Source organism: Ambystoma mexicanum, chromosome 1q, assembly GCF_040938575.1.
Source record: "Ambystoma mexicanum isolate Mex_15411 chromosome 1q, UKY_AmexF1_1, whole genome shotgun sequence".
Classification (NCBI taxonomy): domain Eukaryota; kingdom Metazoa; phylum Chordata; class Amphibia; order Caudata; family Ambystomatidae; genus Ambystoma; species Ambystoma mexicanum.
In genome coordinates, this window is record NC_090922.1 from 732,553,992 (window position 1) to 732,573,510 (window position 19,519).

Genomic DNA, 19,519 nt, shown 5'->3' on the forward strand with positions numbered 1-19,519 from the left:
GCGGCTACTGTCCTTGGATTATTCAGGTCTTACAACATTCCGTTTCCTCGGCCGTCTTGAAGCAGAAGCATACTGCATTTAGGTTCAGCGCTGTCACCTGTGAACAAATGCCCATTGACAGCTTCCAGCATACGGTAGGCTCCGGGAACTGGGAGCACGTGTTACACTATTGGTGTTTCCTTATACCAGGGATACATGCACATCACACCCTCATAGTACTTTTTACTCGGCCAACCTCAGGAGGCCAATCACTCCTCATTTTGTTACTCACTCTTCTCTGGACAATTAGGACTTAACAGCCACTGCTCCTACAAGTGCACATCTTGAACGCCTTGCTGATTAAGTGCACCAACTTGAACCTAGCGCGACCCTTGTGCCGTCGTGTTAGATATCCTATACTAATCTTCCTGTTTTGTTATTTTAACCATGCTGTTGTTTTCAATCCTTTGTCCCAATTCCAGACCTCTGGAAAACCTTGCTGCGTTGAGCTGCAGTTTTCCTTATTTAGTATATCTCTATATTTAGATAGAAGTAGGAGGGTAATAAGTGTGTTCTATCTTCTTTTGGTCTGGGCTCTGGGTTCCAATTCCTTCACTTAAAGGTAGACTGGGCATATCCTAGAACCCTTGTTTTGTTTAAATTTGTTTTGGCCATCCTGCTAATTTGCGCTTGTTTCTTTACAGCTGGGTGTAAGTGGTGATTGTGTTCCCCGCTCTTTGGTGTGAATCACTCCTCTGACTGTTACCTCTTACCACAGAGGGGTGTATCATAAGAGAGAGCTCACACGAGTTGAGGAGGCCTGGGTTCAGGCAGAAGCCAGGTTGAAGTTCTGAGGGTTTCCTGTCCTACTGCCCTTGCCTGATCGACCCTTCTTCTGAGACCCTGCCGGGAAGGTGGTAACAACTACAGAGAGTACCATAAGAATGTTTCTTTTACAAGGATTTATTTTAAGGGAGTTGTGCCTCATCCACACCTGGATAGCAATAATTCAATGTATTGGATAGTATATTTAACCACACCAGCCTTCAGACTGAAAATCATCCAGCGGGGTATCATCTGGACAGATATAAGTGGGGAATCAAAGGTATTAATATATTCAAGACAAGAGCAATGCATAATTTGGAAAAAAAAAAGGCGGCAAGGGCACATGGATGTGGATCATCGTGAGAGCAAAAAGGGGATAAGGACATTGCCTCATATATGTTCTACAAAACAAAACAAAAAAGACATTAACTATTTGTTTTCTATACCTGAACACACTCATTAACCATCAGCGTTCTGTACCTAAACACACTTTCAATGGTAGATGTTCTGGGAAAATATTATGGTCGACTGTATCAAAAGTGAGTGATAGGTCCAGAAGTACAAAGAACTCTGACAAGCATGATCATACCTCAGTCATAAGTCATACATTCCCAGAAGGTCCACTCAGTCTTTCATCCTTCCGAGGCCGATAAAATGCGCACCATTAAGTTGGGTACCTATAAACATTTTATCTGTCAATAGTGCCAAGATGCCCCTCTGGGGGTGAACGGGTGCTCTACAGATACACGTGTTATGTTATGTTAATAGACATAACTGCTGATTCCATCCCGCAAGCAGGTTAGGATGTGCCCTGATTGTGGTCCAGGATGTCTTTGGTTTTAATATATGACTAGAATTGTTGACATCATTGTTTTCCAACTATTTTGGCCGTATTGGAAAGGTTGGAAATTAGTAGCAAGTTACATATTTCTGTGATTTGGCAGTAAGCCTTTGCAATGAAGGAGTAATTACAACTGACTTTAAGTTATCAGGTACATTAGAGATTGACTAACATTTTGCGAAGAGAAGAAGAGATATATGGGTCTAGTCCGAAGGCCTTAAAATTGAAGGTGGGCAGGAGGCTCTAGGAGAGAACACTTTTTTGCTGTTTTGTGTTAGCTTCAGAATGAATCAAGATCCAAAGGAGCACTCCATACATGAGCTAAATCAGATCCCACAGTACTTTTGAAGTAGTTGGAAAAGGAGATGAATATCTCAGTGAGTGATTTTTAAGTTCAGGATGACTTTTACTTATTTACTCCAGAGAAACATGTGTAGAGTGATTTCATGGTGATTCTGATGCTGGAATTGTCATTTGACAAGCAATGGGGTCTGTGAGGTCCAACAAATTCCTATTGATAATAATCTCGTAAAGAATATTCAATTGTGATGAATAAGTTCTATGCGATCAGAATCTGTTTTCCTTAGCTCTAATAAGAGTGATACATCTAGTATTGTCCTGGTGGTGGGGCTCATAGGAATATCCCCAGTCCCTTTCCCGAGTAATTAGGTCCCGAGTAAACCTGATACTACGGTTACGTCTTTTGGGGTGAATATAGGTGTTTCAAGGGATAAACCTGTCCAAGATAGCAGTCAATTGATTTATAAAATAACATAGTTCAACAATAGAACACTGCAACCTTATGTCTTGTGTGCACACGTTTCTTTCAGAGAGTACAGTAACACCTGCATGTCTTACTCTTAGCAAGAGTGGTGACAAGAAATGGTCCTGGGGTAAATATGAGGTATTAAGTGGTTTAGGTTTAAGGAGGAATTGGACAACATAATTATCTGACCATAGCAACTTCTACAATAAGAGAATGTAAGGAGTTCCTCTTGACAGAACCCTTTGAACATGTTTCCCACTCAAGAGTAGTTGCCAAGACTATTTGCTATAGCTGAATGTCCTTCAGTCTCTCAGTTAGGTTAGTGAACAGGCTACAGTTGTTCTAATCTACATGATAGTTAAAGTCTCCTAGTGTAGTACGATTTTTAATTCAGATTGGTCAGCTACCAGTGGCCAGATTACAGAAACGTTGCACCAGGTCAAGTGTAATTGTGCATGGTATTAGCAGTAGGGCAAAGTTTGCCATAATAAAAAAAAACATATGCTTACAATACTTTATAGTGCCAGGCAAAGTTTCTTCTCGTGCTAATACCACTATGTATTATCACTAAAACACTGGTTGCCTTAGTGCTAATACTGGTCAAAATTGCACTTGCACTGGTGTAAAGATTCTGCAATCTGGCCCTGGGTCTTCAAGCAGAGTAAAGAAAAGTGAGCCAGGACAGGAGCCTATATTATATTAAGAAATAGTGTGTAGAAGTGAGAGCGAACATACAGGAACAGAGAAGTAGTTCTCCAGGTTTCGCTTAGTTGGAAAGTATGCTTGCAAAAATATGGGGAGTCAATATTACTGCTTGATCTCTGCATTGACTCTGATGTCTAGTTACTATTATAAATTTGAACGCATGCAAAGCCAATCTAAACAATGGTGTGGTGTCATTTCACCAAGATTCAATAATAAATGTTCATTCGAAGTTATGAAAATAGAGCAAATCGGCATCAACATAGATGAACCCTGAATTGTTTAAATCTCACTGGAAAGATCCAGGTTGCATAAAGCAAATCCCATCCAACGGTATATTGCATGAACGTGCTGCCTTAAGGGGAGGATATCAGGAAGGTTGAGGCCCCTTTGGTGATGATTCAATGCATTAAAAAATCTCAAAAATAAATTAAATTAAAATAATCATCTGCAAGTTGAGTTTTTCCAGGGAAATGGTCCCGAGAGCCGATAGCTGATGGTTTGGCAGAGACAAGTTTGTCTTTGGCCTACCTTCAGAGAACTCGCAACAAACTTGCTACATGTCCCTGTAGAATAGCCACCAGCTGTATAGAATATACCAGCTTATATTTCAGGGAGGTTCCACCCCCCAAAAAGACATGGACAATCTAGATTTAAAAATCTGTCAGTGAAACTCCAATCGAAGAAATATGTTCTTTCCTAAAATTACTACCATGATAAGAACATGTGCAGCAATTTCTGTGTACATATGTGTAATCCTACATGCATTGGCATAGGTGTTGGAGAACGAATTTTGATAATGCATAGTATCAAATTTGTCCGCATTTCCCAGCAAAAGTCTTGTCATAAAATGACTGGAAGTAGAAATCTATTTCTGTAGTGCCCTCGTGGATCAGTTCAGTGAAATGCCATTATTCACATAGCACATTAATAGCCGACATGCATGGTTCATCCATGGCCAGATGAGGTTATTTCTGCCAATGTCTTGGTTAGAAAGTTTAAATGGAAGGGAAATAGCCTGGGTGCCAAAATCCACCCCTGCCTGACTTGCTTTGTGCTTTCAGGTTCATCCTTCAGCTTTTTACCCACACCATACCATGTGTTATGCTAGGTTATGTTAAACAGGTTTTATACTGATGCTATCACCACCATAGGGGATAAAAGGGCCAATGCTTGCCTGAAAAGTGATGTATTGTGCCCTGGCTGGGGTTAACCAGTGAAAAGTGATGTTGTGTGCCCCTGGCTGGGGCTAACCAGACCATGGTCTCTGGTGGAAAGAAAGATGGAAATAAGTGACATCATTACAGAAGCAGGGGTTTAGAAGAGACACACACAGGCAGACACATGGGAAGGCACCATGCTGCTGTAGTGGATGATGTATATTTGTGGTTGTAGCAGTGAATGTGTAAACATTGTTAATGGATCAAATTAATGTTGATGCCACCCCAAATCTCTGTGTGTAAAGTTTCTCGTATGGTGAATTTATACTAAAATTAATGAGTCGATAGTTATGTGATGATCTCGAGATGTGCTGTCTGGTGTACACTTGAAGTGTACATGTTTCTTCACCAGAAAGATTTTAAACAACACTGAATATGGTAAACCAGAAATATAATCTGGGAGAGTCAATCCACCAGACTGAAATGACAGAACCACGAATTAGTCGTATGTGAATGCAGAAATCACACAAGGGAACTGGGGAGGAGAATAAGAGAAAAACTCAATATTACTGAGAGCCTTATCTGTTTCATCACTTCGGGTTCGTTGAGATTGATTGATAAGTGTTAGCTATTATGATGAAAGCATGTTGTCTTAAATGGGATCAATATCTTACATGATAGTAATGTTGTATTATTATTATTATTATTATTATTATTATTATTATTATTATTATTATTATTATTATTATTATTATTATTATTATACCTAGCTTTGGGAAACAACAGAGCGCTTTACAATTTATACACCCACCTTTAGTGAAACATATACGCCTAGTTGCCTTTGCAGGCTGAGCTGAGGGGTCTAAGAGAAGAGTACATACATAATGTGCACACACAATTTTAGGTAAAGAAATATGGTGTCCATTAGTTGCCCTCTCAACATTAAGAAGTTGACATGCTTACAGGGCCAACCCCTCAATTGTGGGACATTGTCATAGATGTTTTGCACATCACAGTATCATTATAGTGGTTGCAATGTGCTGAGGCATGTCTAAAAGTTGGCATACTGTATACCCGCCAAGGGTGTCAGGGCCATAATCTGGCAAGTGAGAAACAGGGGAAGGGTGTAGAACTTTGAGGCACACATGGTGGATTCATTTTGAGATGGATTAGGTTAATGGAAGAAGTATAGTGTCTGTGATAACTTTGCTGTATTATGATCTAGCAAAAACAATTGTAGATTAGGATTGCAAATCATTAGGAACGTGCATTATGAGGAATATTTACATGATGGTGGTTTCAGATGGACTCTATCGTGCACCAGAACACCTTGAACGAGAGTCAGTTATTACTACCCTGGAGTTTGTTTAATATCTACAACAAGGCAATCTTTAGAATAATAATTCTGTGACTTGCAAGCCAAGAATAGACTGTGAAAAGTGAACATGGGTTTTGCCATATACGAAACGTAGGGAGAGATGGGGCAGATGTCTATGCTTTTTCATGCATTGACTGTGTGCACTCGTTTGTGTGAAATAGTCCAACATTGTGAGTTCGGCTTTGGCTAAATGGAGGTCATGGATAACACGGATATTCCAGTGCAGCGCTTTCAGTGCCAGCCGTACTGGTGGTGTGCTTTGGGCACAGGTCCCTATTAGATGCGCCATGTTGGATGCGGGCAGCAGGGCACAGGAACCTATGCGTTGGGATATGGATTTTGCTTAAATATATTTTTAACTAAAGCAACTAAAATGCAGTGTTTTGGTTGAGAGTATATTTAATAAAATACTAGCCAATCAGTACATGGAGCTGCACTGCGATTGAACGATCCATGAGTAAATAGGTTGCTGTTTTGTACAAAAATGACTTGCGGGGCACAGCAACCTATTTGGCCATGGGATGTTCACTCACAGGACAACTCCATGTACTGAGCTTTTAATGTTTGCTTAAATGTACTGTCATCCAAAGCACTGTACTTTTCATATATTTAAGCAAACGTCAAAAACCAGACACGTAGGTCCCTGTCCCCTGCTGGCTGCAGCCAACACCATGCACCTGAAATGGACCTGCACCAAATGTGCCATGATGAAACTGCCAGTACCGGAAGGGCTGTGCCCAAACACAGTGTGCCAGGTCAGGGTTTTAACCTGTACACTGTGCCACAGTGTCATTGCGACTATGTGTGTGTTGGGAACATGCTCAAGATAACAGATGTGAAAATGCCCTTCAACCTTCTCCCGAGGGCTAAACTTGTAGGGAATCTTGGAGGAACTGCAGGCGCTTTTCAAAGTGTGGCTCCTTTAGGAGTAAGACCATGGATCAGGCTTCCTGGAAGTGCTTGAGGCCTACTACCAACTATATGGGGAGGGTTTCAGCGGTGTGGTTGGAAGGATTTCTCTTGGGCTGAGACAGAGGTCTTATGATATGATATGTTATGTATAACGTGCTTAATACCCAGAGATTTCTAAGCGCGTTCCCGTGGATCGAACCTGTGTTGCTCCGTGTCATCTTGCTTCCAAGGAGAGCAAATTGCCCCTGAGCTATCCTCCCGAGATTATCTGAGTTAATCTGCTTAATGCAGACTTGCATACACATTTCAATCTTAAATATAGTTAACGTATCCTTTAAAAGAGGATAAATGGGGATTTTACAGGCTACAGGGGTGTTCAGTTTGCATACATTTGAAGTTTTAATTTGTGCGTTATGGTCCCTTTTATGAAATGAGTGGGACTTGTATGTACCATTAATACATTAATATATATATATATATATATATATATATATATATATATATATATATTCAGTAAACAAACTTTGTTAAAGGGACATTATGGTTAAGTTGCGCTACTAAAAACCTATGAAATTTAGTAAAAAAACTTTGTTAAAGGGACGTTATGGTTCCAAGTAAAACCAAAAACCCCCTGAAATTCACTATATGGTAAGCTAAGAAACCATGACTCGCTCCACCATTGTGCATTGCTAAGACTAACACCAAGGACATCATTGATGACATTACTGATAACATCACATGTGTGGCTCCCTCTTTTTTCCTTTATTGATATATCTTGGCCAGTAATACTTAGGAATAAATACATCAAAAAGTACTATATTTGTAGACTTATACTTCAAATATGTTCTTACAGTAATTCATTTGGGGTTCATTCGCAGCATATGATATATATACATAGGGAGAATACACACTTGAAAGACAGCAATGCTTTCTGTGTATCAAGACAATCAGTAAGGTTATCAACACTTTCTTATTGTTATGCTGCTTTTTTATTACTGCACTTTCTCTGGATATGCTCATATTTGTATTTGCATTACTTTCTTTAGGGTGCAGTCACATCATGTGATATTTATACATAGGGAATTAGAAAATGCTCTGCAGCGCATGGAACAAAACATGGATATGCTTATGGAAAATGTCAACCTTTTAAAACATTTTGTGGTGGACCACATACAAGAAACAATTAAATATCATGGTCCCACATGTACCTGTTCCCCCCTCTCCATGTCCCAGTCAACTATTCTCAAACCCTCAGTACCAAGAAAAATGTTATGATGAGACTTCATCCCTTAATCCCCTCCCATCCATTCTCTCCAAACCCCTAAATCCCCTGTATTTGTGTCAGTTTCTGCTTCCCCCTCTCTTTGATAAATGTTATATTTGTATATAATTTTTAAAAAACTATTATGGGTGTTTTAATTCAGTCCTCTGTGTCTTTCTTTTTTTAAAAAGGCAGTTGGGGTGTCCGTGGACAGCACAGGTGTCCAGAATGTCCTCAATTAACCAAAATGGAGGTGTCCTAAGGACATTATACCTGTCTGTACTGTCCGCAAGCAAAATGGAACTGTTCTTAGAACACACTCGTTGTCTGGGATGTCCACAATTAGTCAAAATGTGCTGTCCTAAGAACACTATACCTGTCCGTACTGTCCGTAATCAAGATGGAACTGTTCTGAGAACTCTGTGTCCGGGATATCCGTAATTGATGAAAATGGAGGTGTCCTAAGGACACTGTACCTATTTGTACTGTACGCAATCAACATGGAACTGTTCTTAGAAGACACTCGATGTCTGGGATGTCCGCAATTAACCAAAATGGAGGTGTCCTCAGACACAATACCTGTTCGTACTGTTCATAATTCAAATTGGAGTGTCCGTACTGTCCGTAGAACATCTACACACATGAGCACCACCCCCATAGGTCCTAAGAAAATCGTGCCTGTCCGTAGCTGTCTGTGGCATGTGTGTCGCACTTTTAATTAGTTTGAGGACCCGAAAACTGTCGTAGAACACCTTCGCGCGTGCGCACAACCGTCCCTGCACATTTGGTGTCCTGCACACAGCCGTCCCATTCGTGAGCGTGTCCGCAACGTCATCATGTGACCACACCCACGCTGAGCATGTGTCCTGATTTGCGGACACTGTTCGGGTCCCTGAACATTTTAAAAGCATATTTTTTGGAACTTTTTGAGCCATTTTTTGGTGTCCGATCTGTCCGCGGACAGCGCGGCTGTTCTCGGAGCATACACCTGCACCCCTATAAAAGGCCACACCCCAGAGCTCATCCTCATTCTGTCTTTCTACTACTGCAGATTAACTTGCTTTTTCGGTTTTTGCTGCTCTTGTTGCTTTTCCATCATCTAACCTGATGGCATCCATGGATGCTGCTGCTGGAGCTACTTCTGCCTCAGCACCACACCCCCACCCCCTCCACTACCTCCCCAAAGGCCTGCAGAGGAGAACAGGCATGGGGATGTAGAGGTGATGGATGAAGAGGATGAAGTGTATGAGGTAGTGGAAGTCCCTACAACCAGCACTCACCGTGAGTCTAGGGTGTGGTGGCGGTTTACCAATCTTGGTGGAATGCCAAAAGCATGTGCGAATAAGATCACCTGCAATCAGTGCAACATGGTGCTGAGTCGTGGGACACCTGGTTCGTACAGCTTTGGTACAACATCAATGAAGCGACACCTAAGGTCTTTCCACAGTGGGGCTATTTGAAAGGTTATACCTTGTGATAAACTTAGTAGGTTGAGTTCCTCTACAGCTGCCCCCGTTTCTGCTCCTGTCAACACAACAGACACTCCTGTGGGACAGCGCATCCCTTCAGCTGCCTCACTGGCCATTCATGATGCTGTTGACCCTTACCTTTCGAGGGCCACAATATTGTGTATGTACTGCGACGCAGTATTCTGCAGAGGGGAGAATCTTCAGAGTGCTTTCGAGATTGCTGTCAAGGAGCATGAGAAGGTCTGCCCACTACTTGAATAAGGCCCATACCACATCTGGCTCTCTCCACCTGCCCTTTCTTATCACTGTGGTTGGTGTCCCTTCCTTACCCTCATATCCCCTCCTTCTACCATTTCCACTTCATTCTCTGTGCCACTCCCTCATTGGATACAGCTAAGCAGTCACACAACCATCCACCAATCAATCCAAGAACTATACATCTAACTCCATCATCATAGTTCAGCACTTCAAATGTACTGTTCATCACTCTGAGTACAAGTCTCATATCACTGGAAAGCACCTACTACAAAAACTACTGTACAAGTCTCCAAGATTTCTACTTGCAGCTGCATTCATATCCACATGCATGAATACAAACTGCAGGTATGCATATTTTATTCACAGTACATGTAAAACTATTATAAATGCATATAAACAGAATAACTGCCACTTAACCTGTATAACCTATGAAATGAACTTACTGTTATTGTTCCCATCTGCTATAATCAACTGTCACTTCTAAACTTGTCTGCTATCTAAATTCTTTTTTTACACACACAGCTATCTAAAAAAATATAATTTAATATTAAAAGATGGGAGAAATAACGGTATAATTGTAGAAAAACATTTAGTAGTGTATCATAAAATTACACACAGCTAAAATAAGTTCATGCATCTTTATACACTCACAGAGATAGACACTACCATTAAAAAGCTCCCAGATGAAAAAATACCACTGCCTGTAGATTACATCCTTCTGCTTTATTACCCACACCTTCACAAATGCATACAGTCCATGCTTTTCTATACAGTGTCTGCCATTTACCCTATAAAAATAGCAAAATAAGTATATGATTATTTCGTCTATCTGCTAACATCCAATAAAACAGCCTTAAGAAACCAAGTGAGTTTCATACGCTTAGTATTATACTCAAATTGCAAAGCATGTTGAACTAACAGATTGTAAGTAAAATATAAAGGCTGCACATAGTCAAAATAAACTGCATGCAGACACTATGTTCAGTTATCAAACAACAATACTAGTACAAAAACATAAAAATCAACGTCTAAATCAACAAAAGTGCTATAAACACACAACATTACTAACTTCTTTCTTTTACAATTGCAGTGAAGACCACTCTCCTGAAAACCAGCAGCATCTGAAGTACAAACAACAACTCAGAAGAAACCTGCTCATTCCAAAGAAAAAAAGTAAGTACAATACTACCATAATGTTCTAAGTGTTACTCAAACACACTGGGGGGTTGTTTCATGGAATTTGTTCCGCCGAAAAACAGGGGTTTGTGTGCCATTCTGCCCACAAATACCCATTTGTTAAACAGGGATTTGCGGGCAGAATGGCACACAAATCCATGTTTTTCAGTGCACAAATTCCATAAAACAGCCCCTAGATTGATAGTATTGCAGACCAAAGAACTGTTTTAATTCTATAGCATTAGATTTAGTATTAGTGCTTCTCCTCACCAGTAGCTTACTTTGTATTGTCATCTGAACCCCAGTACAGTAACACACACATACAAGAACAGCCTTCCCGACTAGTTGTAGCTGCCCATTGCACAATCACACACCTCCACATGCATCCTTACCATCATACTCGGACACTCATGCACACAGCACACATACATTGTCTACAGCCCAACCCATACCTTCTTTTTTTTCCAACAGACCCCAAAGAATGCCTACCAAAAAGAAAATCCTTAGAAATCAACGCAGAAGTAGAGCAAATGAAAATAAAAGTGTCCAAAATAAGCATCCATCTCTAGTAGAATTTGTACAAAAAGTTCAAACAAAAGATCTTATAGATTCATTAAGCGAAACAAAGCAAGCTTCGAGTACAAGAACTTTGCCTCCTCTTTCAAAATGTAAAATGAAACAGAAAGTGATTAACAATAATTCAGCTACCACTACTGCTAACACTGCTCCTATAAATCTTGATGTAGTGGCAAGTAAACATACCAAAAAAGTATTTTACAAAAAATGTTCCGCCGCACAGTCCTTCAGAATCTTACAAAAACAGGAGAGAAATCATGCACAACCCTTAAAACCTACCGTAGACAAAGAATCTTAGAAGCTCTCATAGACAGTGCAATCCTTCTCAAAAAAGAGTTATTTATTATAGTGTTAAACAGAATGAAACCACTAACAAAACTAACTACTAAACTAAAAAAAAGACTTCTCAATAAATGGAATGTCAACAAAAATAACTTCTTAACTATCCGTGGAGGTGAATGGAGTCATGCCACGAGCACAGAAAATTATTTCAATGAAGAAGCATACAAACAAAAGCAAACAAACACAATACATAGCATTGGACGAGGGTATGAAAAACTTAATAATACCAAAATGAACAAGAAATACTGCTTACAAAAATATCCCTAGAAAACCCAGTATCACCTCTCTATCCGACTGAACCAAAACGTCCAGTGTACAAATGGCCGTGCACGTCAATGTGTAACATTGACAAAAAATCTTTAAAATCTTTATGCCAGTTCCTCAATCAGTATGTGAAAGGCAAAGACAAATTCAAAATTAAACTACAACAACATATGGATACCTGTCCAGTGTGCAAATACACAGGACTACAAGGACATTCAATAGCCTACATTTCAGGACCTAATTGCAAAAGCACCTTCCATCATATCAAAATGATATCAACACATCATTCAACTATAAGAAATTTAGTCTATAAACTGTGCTATGCTTAAAGTCCAGCTTTGGCATTAAACGATTTAAATAACAATCTTCTACATTGTACAACTAAAGACCTACTTGAAAAAATAGAGCATATCCAGAGAAAATATTTTGGAAGTGAAACTCACTTACAAAATGCAATAGCTTTACAACAGACTAGGAACAATTCTACAAATGGCAACCTTCTACTACACACATACAAAAAGAAATACTAAAAGTTAAAAGTACATCCGCCGAAGTACCAAACCATGTGTGTATGTGTTGCCGCAGAACATTTTATAAAAGTAGTACAAAAACTGTAGACATAGCATACAAAATAGAAGACAATGAAGATTCCAAATGGTTTGAATTAGCTCTCTACCTTATAGCAGAAAACAAATATGAAATAAATGACCCCTTAATACTTTGCAGTTACTGCACTGCAAAACTTGACAACAACCAAACTCTTTCACATGCTATTACAAATAACTTGGAATTATTCCCACTACCAAAACCCTTGCAACAACTCAATTTATATGAGAGCATCATAATTCAAACAATGCATCCATTTCAAGCATTAATATGCCTTCAACCAAAAACAGCACAATGACCTCCCTCTGAATTAGTGAAAGGCATTTGTGGCAAAGTAATTTGTTTACCATTAGATCTCAAAGAAAATGTACACACTCTGGGAGTGCAACGTCCAATAGATCAATCTGTAATTGTCTTTGTAATTGGTGTACATACAAAAGACAAAAAAAATGGTAGACTTACATAAAGTTAGACAAGCCTTGCAATATCTAAAAAACGAATACTACAAAGAAATTTATATTGAAGAAAACCTGATGGAAACCACTGAATAATTCAAGAGTCACAAGAAACTGGTCAATTTGAACTTCTAGATCCTACTACAGTATCCAATATTTTAGAACATTATGCAATTCATCCATTACACTCTAAAGACACCATAGATGATGCACTAGAAACATACCAAATGCAACAGTATCACCAATAAGCATATGGGAAAAAAGTATAGAAGCACATGCTTTTCCTCTACTCTTTCCTACTGGGAAAGGAGGAAGGTCGAATGGTAGACCCACTCAGATAACACATCAGAATACTGCTTGTTACCAATGTATTCTTAAGATTCCAGATTTAGACAAAATGTGGAGTACATATTCCACCTACTCTTTGAAAGTGAACTAGCAACTCTATGATATGGAGTTGCGTACACATTGAAATCAGGAACCCATTTCCAAAATATGTCAGCTACGCAATTACTACAAAAAATGCAAGAAAAAGAAGAGGTTTTACAATCAAGCATTACAAATCTATTAGCAAACATGCATGTTAATAAAGAATACTGGTTCCAACATCACGGAGATATACGTTGTATGATAAGAAACCTTAGCCCACCCACTTGTTTTGTTACATTAAGTTGTGCAGAATATGCATGGGAAGATTTACATGATTTCCCACGCATATCAAACAAAAACAACACAAACATAGATATACTAATACCTGGAAAACTTTGCTCTCTATATCCTGTTAATGTTTCAAGATATTTCCATCATCGCTTCATTGCTATGCCATACTTTATTTGTAATAAAACTGTTCCTCCCCTCGGAGAAGTGCAACACTTCTTTTGGAGAAAAGAATATCAAGCCAGAGGAGCACCACATATCCACTTGCTTTTATGGATTAAAGATGCTCCTAAATTTGGACAAGACAGTGATGCCACTGTGTTACAGTTTATCAAAAAATATGTCACTTGTGAAATTCCTTAACAAACAACAAATAGTACTCTTCGTGCACACATTTTACATTTTCAAAGACATAAATGTGGGAAATATTGTTGTCGCAAATACAAAAACAAAGGGAAATACTACACCAAATGCTGCTTTGGTTTCCCTAGACCAGTTACAACAACAGGTCAGGTAAACAACTGCATGTCTTCAGTTAGACATAGTGTTAAATGTAAATCACCTGAGAACACATATTACATAAAAAGAACAGCAGAAGCAAAATATATCAATGATTACAATGCAATCCTTGCCCTCTTATGGAATGCAAACATAGATGTGCAGTACATTGCAGACAATTCCACTGCATTTACTCGATATGTTATAGCCTACTTAACGAAAGCAGAAAGAAAAGAGCTTCAAGCCCTCTGGGATTACCTATCATCGGAAAAAACACTGTCTCAGAAATTGTACAGCTTAGGCATAACTTGCTCTCTCATAGAGAATGTGGCTGCTATGAAGCTGCAGACTTTTTAACCGGTACTGCTTTGTATGGAAAATCCAAAAATATAGTATGGCTAAGTCTTGGTCCTGCTAAATCTAGAAAAAAGGCTCTCAAATCATACAAGGACATAGAAACAATAGCAAAAAATTATCCCAACAGCCAAGACATTTTGAAAAACAATTTACTAGACACATACTACCCAAACAGGAGTACCACTTTGGAAACTATGTGTCTATACCACATAGCCCAAAACTTCACATACAAAAATAATATAACACCAGATGAAAACAAATGTAGATACAGAGTGACAAATTGTGATGGCAGTTTAGTGAAACTTACCAAACCAAGCTTAATTAATCAAATCAAATTGACATTAAAAACTCCTCAACATAAAGAACTATATTACATGTTGCTGCTACAACTTTTTAAACCATGGAGAAAAGAAGAAGTGTTACTAGATATCTATGACTCCTATGAAGACGCTTTCAAAGCAAATGAAGCACTATAACAGATGTAAACGTTATAGTACAAAACAATGTTGCACAGTGAACAGCAACACGAAGAAGAACTCCAGGCCCAACTAGATAAGGACACTCCCGACTACAGTCAACCTTCTGTAACAGGAAGATAAGAACCACTGGGACAGCCAATAATAGCAAATGAGGCAGAATTAGCTATGGCAGACGTAGAAAACACCATGTGTCACTATGAAGAAGATACAGAAGACTTAACTATACTGAAATCAAAACTGAACAATGAGCAGCGTAGCATTTTTCAAGACGTAACAAAAGAAATTGCACATGGTATACAGCATGAAAATAAAGAATGTACCTTCCAAAATTACAAACTTATACTACTATACGCCAGTGGTCAAGCTGGTTCAGGAAAAACATTCTTAATCAAAATTATCAGCAAGTTCCTTAAACAATTAACAAACAACACACTGTCAGCTGTTGTAACTGCCCCCACAGGTTTAGCTGCCTACAACATAGGTGGTGTCACTTTACACTGATTACTACTCCTTCCAGTAGAACACCAAAACAAATTAGAATATTACAAACTTTCTACAGAAGCTGAAATGGCACTATGCAGAGTTTTGAAACAAATGAAAATGCTACTAATAAATGAAGTGAGCATGGAGTCCAACCTAATGTTGGCTTTGATTCACCTCAGATTACAAGAAGTACTCAAAACAAACTGCGAAGAGCTCTTTGGAGGGAAACACATTATTGTTTTCGGAGATCTTCTTCAATTGACACCAGTGAAAGGTGAAGCTATTTTTAAAACATTAGGGCACAAACTCTGCCGTAAAACTGTTGGCAGCATAGGAAATGTCAACCATTGCCAACATTTCCAATACAGAGAATTAACAGAAAACATGCACCAGTCTGCAGACCTCACATACACCAACATTTTAAAAAGTATTAGATTTGTGTACTATCTCAAGAAGCACAATCAATATTAAAAACCCGGCACATCCATGCACTGTATGGCCATAACTAATGCATTACTGATGTCATGGAATAATTAGCACACAAAATGTCAATTGTATGTCCTTGATGCCAACTCTTGCAAGCTGTTCAGAATTCACTGAAACAATGTTGAAAAAAGAAATGCAACCAATATTTGAAATTTCCTCCACTGACAAACTGGACGTACATGGTATGACACTAGCCACAACAAGACTACATACCTTAGAAAACTCTATCTCCAACACAGCTGATTTGGAGAAAATATTAAAATGATCTTTAAACTGTAGAGTGATGCTTAAACGTAACCTTGATGTGCAGCAAGGACTAGTTAATGGAGCACTTGATACCGTTGTTGGCTTTCAAACATACCCACATGACAACAACATTCAGTTTGTCGATTTTCTCTTTGACAAACTATCAGAAGTTAAAAGGATAGGACGCTCAACAGCCCGATTCCTTCTTTTCAAAGACATGTATGTATGCAGAGGACAATTTTCTCTAACTCTAACATAAGCAGTCACCATTCACAAATCACAAGGTCTTACCCTAGATAAAGCATTGATAGATATTGGGAACACAGACTTTAAAGAAGGCACTATCACACTTACATACACTTAACTGTCTATTTCTAATCAACTTTGATGCAAGTAAAGTAAATGCTGATATTCCTTGCATTTTAGAATACAATAGACTGCGTTCACTGTACACCCCCATATAAAAACCTATCCTGTTCCACAAAAAGCAAAACTTTGCAAAAGAATACTACTTCAAACCAAAATGCAACAGTATCTCACTGCAAATCCTCCAAAGAGAATAAAAGAAGATACTACTTCATCAATTACTACAACCAAAGAAGAATCTACTACTCAAAGTAACTCAGGTACTTCTTCAAAGAAGCAACACACACTCTGAAGAAATGACTTGGAAACAGAACTATCAGGTCCATTCCAATTTTCAAATATAACTGGTGTAAATTGCTACACAATTATAGCAATAAATATTGTATGTTATGTTATGTTATGTTATTTTGCACTTATATAGCGCCTTATATACCATTGGTATGGTCTGAAGGCGCTGGTAGGTTGAACGCCCTTGGGAACCGAAGTTCATGTCAGTAGAGGGAGGAGAGAGGGTTCAAAAGGTGCGAGTGCGCATCTGGTATGTGTGCAGCTGGTGCGAAATTTCTCTGTGGGAGCTGCTTCATAGCGGTAGGTGTGGTGGGTGAGAGGTTAGGAGTATGTGTTTGAATCTGGCAGGAATTATCCGGACCGAGAGTGGCAGCGTAGGGCCTGAGGGGAACGCCTGGCTGGGGGTGCGAGACCAGCAGTGATTACATAGAGTGATGTGGAGTGAGCGGCGTCAGATGTTGATATGAGAACAGTTATACCGAATGGTGTCATAGTATCTCTGTGTTCTAGTTGGGTGGTGGTGTAAGGAGAGAGTAAGCGTGGGGTGTGATATGAGGTATGTTCTTCTAGGTATAATATGGACGTCATGCAGTTAAGCATTCGTCCGTTCTGCACATTCGTCGGCCCTCCACACGTCCTCTCGCCACACACGTCCTCTCGCCACACACGTCCTCTCGCCACACACGTCCTCTCGCCACACACGTCCTCTCGCCACACACGTCTTCTCGCCACACACGTCTTCTCGCCACACACGTCTTCTCGCCACACACGTCTTCTCGCCACACACGTCTTTTCTCCACACACGTCTTCTCTCCACACACGTCTTCTCTCCACACACGTCTTCTCACCGCACACGTCTTCTCTCCGCGCACGTCTTCTCTCCACACACGTCTTCTCTCCACACACGTCTTCACCCTACACACGCCTTCACTCACTACATCCGGCCGCCCTCCACACCCTGCCGCCCTCTACACCAGGCCGTCCTGCTCACCCGGCCGCCCTCCACACCCGGCCGCCCTCCACACCCGGCCGCCCTCCACACCCGGCCGCCCTCAACAATCATGCGCCCTCAACACTCATCTGCCCGCAACACACATCCGCCCGCAACACACATCCGCCCGCAACACACATCCGCCCGCAACACACATCCGCCCGCAACACACTTCTGCCCGCAACACACATCCGCCCGCAACACACATCCGCCCTCAACACACATCCGCCCTCAACACTCTTCCGCTCTCCATGGTCATCCTCTCTATATGCTCGTTCGCTTGTATACTATTGTCAAGCCACGCGTTGACCTAGTCTATAAGTTTGTTGGTTCAGCAAAGTTAGTTTTATACGCCCTCATCAGTTCTACGTGCTCCTTAGTTCTGTTCGCTTCTCTGTATTTGCGTTCATATTAGCTTTTATATACTGCTATGTGCATTTCGTCGGTTTCTCATTGATTTATTTGTAATATCTGCTTCCCTGAATTTGATCTACTTTAGTCGTTTATTGATAGGTCGGAGAGGTGGTGCTAGTTTGGAAGCCGGTTGGTTTTAGGGGAAGAGCCAGGTTTTCAGTAGTTTGCGGAAGGACGTTAGGTCTTCAGTTAGGCGGATGTGGGGAGGGAGCGAGTTCCACAGGGTTGGAGCTTGGGCTGAGAATGATGTTCCGCCTATCCTGATTGAGTTTGTCTTAGGAATTGTTAGGAGGCCGGCTGAGCTTGATCTTAGGGTGCGAGAGGGAAGATATGGTATTAGTTTTTCTTGAAGATATTGAGGTCCAGTTTTATGTAGTGCTCTATGGGTGAGGCATAAGGTTTTGAAAGCCACCCTACGGGCTACTGGAAGCCAGTGCAGTGTCTTGAGGGCTGGGGATACGTGGTCTCTTGGACCTAGCGCAAGTAGCATTTTGGCCGCTGCGTTTTGTGCTCTTTGGAGTTTATTCAGCTGGTAAGCATGGATTCCGAGGTATAGGGGGTTTCCGTAGTCCAGTCTGGATATAACGATTGATTGGACGGCAGAGACTCTGTTTGGAAATGAGAGGTATGGAAAGATGCGCCTGAGGGTTTTAAGGTGGTAGTGGCAGGACTTTGAGACATTGTTGACTTGGCGCGAGAGTGTTAGGCCGGAGTCTAGGGTACATCCAATTGCCACCAATTATTAACAACATTTACTTACACAATACAGACCAAATGTGTTTGCAAATGTTAGTCCTTCATAGAAATGCAACCAACAATCCTGACAACACATAAAATGTTCATGGAATAAGACAAGAATTGGACTTCTGTGCTGGAATGGTGAAATTCAATATAAACTCGCAAGAACATCCACAAAAATTTCTAGTGTACTTACTACAGGTACTGGAAAACAAAAACGTACCTATACATGAAATCTTCCAGATTTCATACATGTGGAAACATACATACACTCTCCTCAACCATGTGGAATAGGAACAAACACCTAATGAACGCTTTGTGTATGTATCCATACCTAACTGGTGAATTTATTCTATTTCAGCAACTTGTACACAATGCAAACCATGGCAGATTATGTACTACCTGCAATTCAGATAATCGCTCCACCTTACAAATACAAACATATTGTAAATACGTAATACTAATGCTTGTACGTTACAATGCAAATGGTACCAAAAACAACTACAAGCTGACTGGATTCACACATGGTCAAGTGTCTCTTGGTAA